The sequence below is a fragment of the Callionymus lyra genome, chromosome 4 (assembly GCF_982586985.1).
Source record: "Callionymus lyra chromosome 4, fCalLyr1.hap1.1, whole genome shotgun sequence".
NCBI lineage: Eukaryota > Metazoa > Chordata > Actinopteri > Syngnathiformes > Callionymidae > Callionymus > Callionymus lyra.
In genome coordinates, this window is record NC_141821.1 from 21,223,258 (window position 1) to 21,229,325 (window position 6,068).

Sequence of the window (6,068 nt, forward strand, 5' to 3'; positions counted from 1 at the left end):
ATTGTTATATTTATATTAGTTATTTTTGGCGGCTGTAGTTTGCTCTTCTATTTACGTCACTGGCCTTTTTATAATGTTTATTTATTTATATATCAAAGTAATATTTGATCCAATCCGATTACATACAAATATGTACACAATATTTTGTATTTTATTTTATGCATATTGGTTGTTCTAGATGTATCTGTATAGGATATATTTTCTTTTTAGTATTTCTTTAATTTATTATTGTTATTGATGATATCAGGGTGCAAACGTTATTTTCTTATGTTTTTTTAAAGACATTACTTATTGCTGAATGCAGAGTGATGAAAAATGATCTATAATCAAAACACAATTAGACGGAAAGTATATGAGGGATATAAGGATATATAGGATATAAAGAAAAAAAAATTGGGAATGAAGAGCGTTGAGACAAATCAGTCACACATTGGTTTTATATGAAAATAAACAAAAACATATGGATATAGAAGTCAACCTGTATACACACACACACACACACACACACACACACACACACACACACACACACACACACACACACACACACACACACACACACACACACATACACACACACACACACACACACACACACACACACATATATAAAATCAAAATATATACAGTATATACATGTAATTTTTTTTTACATGTATCTGTTAGCTGTATATATATATATATATATATACATGCACTCACATACATATACTGGCCTAAGCTAACAGAACTTTGGCAATTCAAGTAATTATCAGCACATTCTGGTTCAAAAACATTCTCTTATTTGATTCCCTTTATATTTATTGATTTATATCAGAAACTTTTTTTGCCAGTGTTGTTAACACATCATATGATTTGCTCATGGTGTCGGTACAGAATAAAATAATAAAATAAAAACAAAAAACGAAATAAGGATTAGAAAAACAGAACCAAGCACCAATCCTATATATGTGAGGACATTTTCCTTCTGAACAATGTATTTTTTTAACGTATTATAATTAGTATTTATTTAAGATTTTTAAATGTGAACCTTTCCTAATGCATTGTGAGTGTATTTATATTTATTGTTTTCTTTATTGTGATTCCTCATAAATATTTTCCTCCTGAATCAAATCTGCTCATCACAAACATACATCACAAAGACATGATGTAAGCTGCCCGTCCCAGCAAAGATCCTTTCATAACACATGGACACCCACTCACATTCTGGAGGGGAAGAGCCGCGTCAAAGATGATCAAGAGGGTGATTGTTCGACACACTTTGCTGAAGGTAAACAACATAAATAAGAAGGGGATTGAAATGAAAACAGTTTTATTTCAACATTAGAACTTTAGAAAAAAAAACAAAAAAAAAACTGACAAACTGACATTGAGCAGATCCTTGAACATGAATGCATGGGAAGGAACATATAAATGAGTAGTCTCAGCTCATCTATTCATCAGCAGAGTACTCATCCTCCCACACGAGTACTCATGGTGTCCACAGGCCTCGCGTCAATCCAAGCGGATGAAAGATTCTTTCACATCAACGTGTGTTTATGGAGGTTACAGACTGAATATAAAATTTCTTTCAAACAGATTCTAAAATGTATAAGTGTTTTCTCCAAAGACAACTGGCTTCATGTTGGTGAAAGAGACTTTGTAATTTAGTGCATCACCAGCTCCAAAGAACTCGGTAACCATGGCGACGGTTTAAGACCAGACCACTGTGGATTCTCAGGCACAGACAGAAGAATTCACTAATCTCACTTTTGTGTGTTTTTATTGTCACGTTGATGCATATTGATTGGAATAATATTCGAGGTGAAACGTTTTTCCATTGTTTCTGTCTAACCAACCAACCTTAAAAAGAAAATACAAAAATCTTCTGCTGACACATTCATGAAAATGTTGGCAAACAGCGTCTCCTACTGTCGGATGAAGGTACCTGCATAAGATGTTTTTAATGATTTATTCTAGGAAAAATACTCCTGATGTAAAATAAATATAAATCATAGATACAATAAAAAGACAACAGAAGTTTAGTTTTACCAGGATGTGACGCTAAAACGGACGTAAAACGCTTTAAAAAGTCTTTTTTTTTATGTCTTTCAAAAGTATGAACTAACTCGTGTAATTCATGTTGTTTCACTGCAGTGGAAAGTGAGGCAATATCAACAATACAACGAATGTATATATTTATTTATTCCTGCATGGTTTAGTCTGACAACACTTAAACATTGTAAATGAAAAAAACAACAACTTTAAAACTTCTGTACAATTTTTAAGGCAAATAGACTAGATCTAAATGTATTCACAGTGGAAAAAAATATATTTTAATTACAAATTGATTTGAATTTTCGACACAGACAAAAAATTAAGAAAACTTTGTGATATCTATAAGCACGTGTTTATTGTGTTTTAAATAAAACATACTTTCACAAAAGAACCAAAAGGAAGATGTGAATGAAAATGGGTTTTCTTTGTTTACATTGTTTTACTGTCTGTAATTTGTACCATGTGGTTTTGAATCATAATTTCATACTGACTGTGCTGACTATCACTGTCACTGACTTACTTACTCACCCTGCATACACCAGATAATAAAATAAAGTAACTTGTTATTATAGAGGTTAATTTACACACATGGTTTCATCTTAGGCTGTAATTCATTAGGCTGTAAGCTAAATAACTCTTTTGAAGATAGCTTAGTCCAACTTATAGAACAGGTCCCAACAGACGGTATTAACCTCCAGTCATTTATCAAGTGCACTTAACTCAGAGGACGGGCTGTCATATGTGAGCGATACACAGGGTTGGGCTTATGGTAGAGGCTGGAAGACAGGACAGATATACGGCTGTTAGATACTGTGAGTCTTGTCACCAGCCAGCATGTCGCTAAAGCAGAGTTAAACGACAAAGGCATGTGACTTAAACCTGATTTATTGGTGGTCACAGAGTCAAATGGAAGAGCCCTCACTCCCTAAACTATTTCTAATGTAGGACACATTTAAATAATTTCTCAACTTCTCCTTTTTTTTATGAATGAGACATGTTGAGTTTGTGTGACTCAACGAGTCATGACAGCAATTTGAATAATTCAGGGTAACTTGACGAGAGCAGCCGGCCTGAAGTCTTACACACTCGCCTCCCAGCGGTGGCCTGCGAATGCAAATGTTGAGCTTGGAGCGTTTCTATTGGTACAACTTGTTTTTGAGTCATAGAGTTTCAGAGATGAGTGGCACACTCTGTGATTGTATAGATGATCTCTCCTGTCAGCTGGCAACATGACTGACAAAAGCTGCTGACTCATCTTTTTTTGTTGTTTTTTTCATCTCACCCATGCTATCCTATCTGTAACATAAAGTAAATCATTCATGAAACTTTCTTAAAGGGTTAATTCACCCAAATCAAAACATCACTCATTTCCAAGGTTGTTTCTTTTCAAGGCTGTCCTATTTGAGGTGAGGGTGGAGATTATCGACATGAAGTATTGTTCCATCCTTGTGAAGATAGAGCAGAGAAAAAAGGCAGTATTTCGATTTACTGGTCGATCTTATTTCCTACTCTCACCTGTGGTGGTTAAGTTTGAGTAATGAGAGAAAAGAAAAAGACGCCAGATTAAGTCTTTGTCTTTTCTAGTTTAACTTCTAGAATAGTTGACGGTCTATCGAGGGCTTCTCTTCTGCACATCGATTTTCAACGTTTGTTGTGGTGGACACTCCATAACTCACTGGTGGAGCCCCAGTGGGGTGCCTGAAGACAGGTACAGTTGACCAAGTTGAGTCAATCATGGCAACACTTGGATGTGGGAAGTGTTGGGTGAGACCATGAGAAAAGACTTCCTGTCCGCCTCCTTAAAATAAACTCTACAATCCCAAAGACTCACCCTCCTTCCCTGGTGCTGTGGTTTGTCCCATGCCAAGTTCCTAAAGTGGTCCAGAGTCTATAAGCTGTCATTAGATTGGCCTTTTGTTTTTTTTAAACATCAAATTTCAAACACTGTTGGTTTATTTTTGTTCAATGCATGAATAAATTCACTTCATGATCAATCGAAAAAAGTGTTTGAAAAAAAACACAAAAAGATCTATGTCAAAAATTCAGTGAGAGAAATTCAGTGTGTAATGTGATGAGTAATATCTTATATTCAATGTATGCACAAATATTAAGCTAACAGACACGCTGAAGCAGCATCCCACGTGTTGGTTGCCATGGCGCAATCCTACTTCCTGTGACCTCGCAGCGTGATGTCAGGGATCGATTGCTTCTCCTTGTTCGCGCGGATCTTATCACTGTATTATCTTAAACTGAAATGATTTAAGTTTCTTTTTTTTTTTTTTTACATGTATTTATTAATTTATTACATATATATCATTTTAACTATTTAATTCTGTACACATATCTTTTTTCCATTACATTTTTTGCACAAATTTTACATTGAATGTATTTAAAAACGACAGAGCTTGAATTCTTTATTTTTTTTATTTTTTTTAAATTTAAATAAATATAAAAATTGTGCGATAGAATTTCATATATCCAAAGTCTGATGTCTGACGTTTACGTTAATACTGGTCGCCCTTTTGAAAAAAGCATACCTTCTTTGTTCCAGCTGCCACTCAAACGCTAGATGATTGACAGATAATCTTTCTTGTCTACTCGTTATAGAAAATCAATGGTTCGATGACACCTGCCAAAGCTATTATTAGTGATCGTGTAAAAAAATAAATCACTTGTTTGCCTTCAATGGCTGCTTTCAAAGGTCTTCTTATTTTTTTTTCAGTTACATCTTCTTCACCAATTTTCTAAGGATCTGGTTGTGCAAAAACTAAGAAATAAAAGACTTAAAACTCTTAAGTCATGTGATGAGAACCGACGTGACTCAAATGAAATGAATTGTGGGTCTCTTGGTGTTGCTTATATCTTGCGTCGGTGCGGAAAGAAAACTCACTTCAACTGCCTTCAGTAGCAAACATTTATTCCAGAAAAACCAAATGATTGACATTGAACAGTTCGTCAGCTACCCTGATCAGCGTGCTCCAAGTCCAGGTCATGACACCAAACGTCTCCTTTTTCACGCTCCACCTTTAGAGTTGGTGTGTCGACAAAATATTGCTGCATAGAATCCATACAGCTGGTCACAGTTATCAGATAACAGTATTATCATCCATGGACGACACCGGAGGTTTTACACATGCAGAGAACATCCAGTCACAGTTCTACGCTGCTACCCGAGTGTTAGACACCATCTCCGACTCACCGGCCCCCCGGGACACACATTTAATCATAACCCGACTTTCACCTATTGTTTAGGTGGAGACCAGGGGACGTGAACAATGTTAAGGCTTCGATCTAAATCAACTGATAATGAAATTCAAATTCATGACGTGGCCTCAATCAGGTCGATCGGACAGGCTGGATGACGACAAACATTGCACCACACATGCTGAATACTTTAGGGACTAATGTCTCCCTCATGACAGCCCTGTCAATCATGAGAGACAAGAAGAAGCTGGTGGAGGATTTTTTTTTCTCAGCCTCATCTTTTGAAAGTTTTGATGAGAGCAAACATATTCAGCCTCAACGTCAGTGTTGGGAGAAAAAGTCCTGCCGGGACCAAAGTTAGCTTTTGATGTGTTTTCATTAGCATCGCCTGATCAAACCTCAACTTAACGTCTTAAGATCTTCAATCATTTTTTCTCAGGTTGGGTCTGAAAGAGAAGCGGCTGTAGGAAAAACCGAGTCATCATCTCTTCAGCATGCTTTGGGTCGGACCAAAGTTGTTCCTCGATACAGCAGCACAGTGGGTACTACTTCAAGTCCCTTCTATATCCAGGCTTCTCAGCCAATCCTGTATGTAGTGTTCTACCATTAATCAATCCAGGAGGTGTCCCCTTACAAAACTACCAACATTGTCATCAATTAATCTTATTTCCCTTTAAATTTGTTAACCTTGATCAAACTTGAGAAACAGTCTGTGACCTTGAATAAACAATATGTTTATACTAGTCATTCTTTCGCTGGGACTTCTTTAACAAGAGTAGAATTCAATATGAAATGAAGACATTTTTAGCATAAATATATAGATCTGT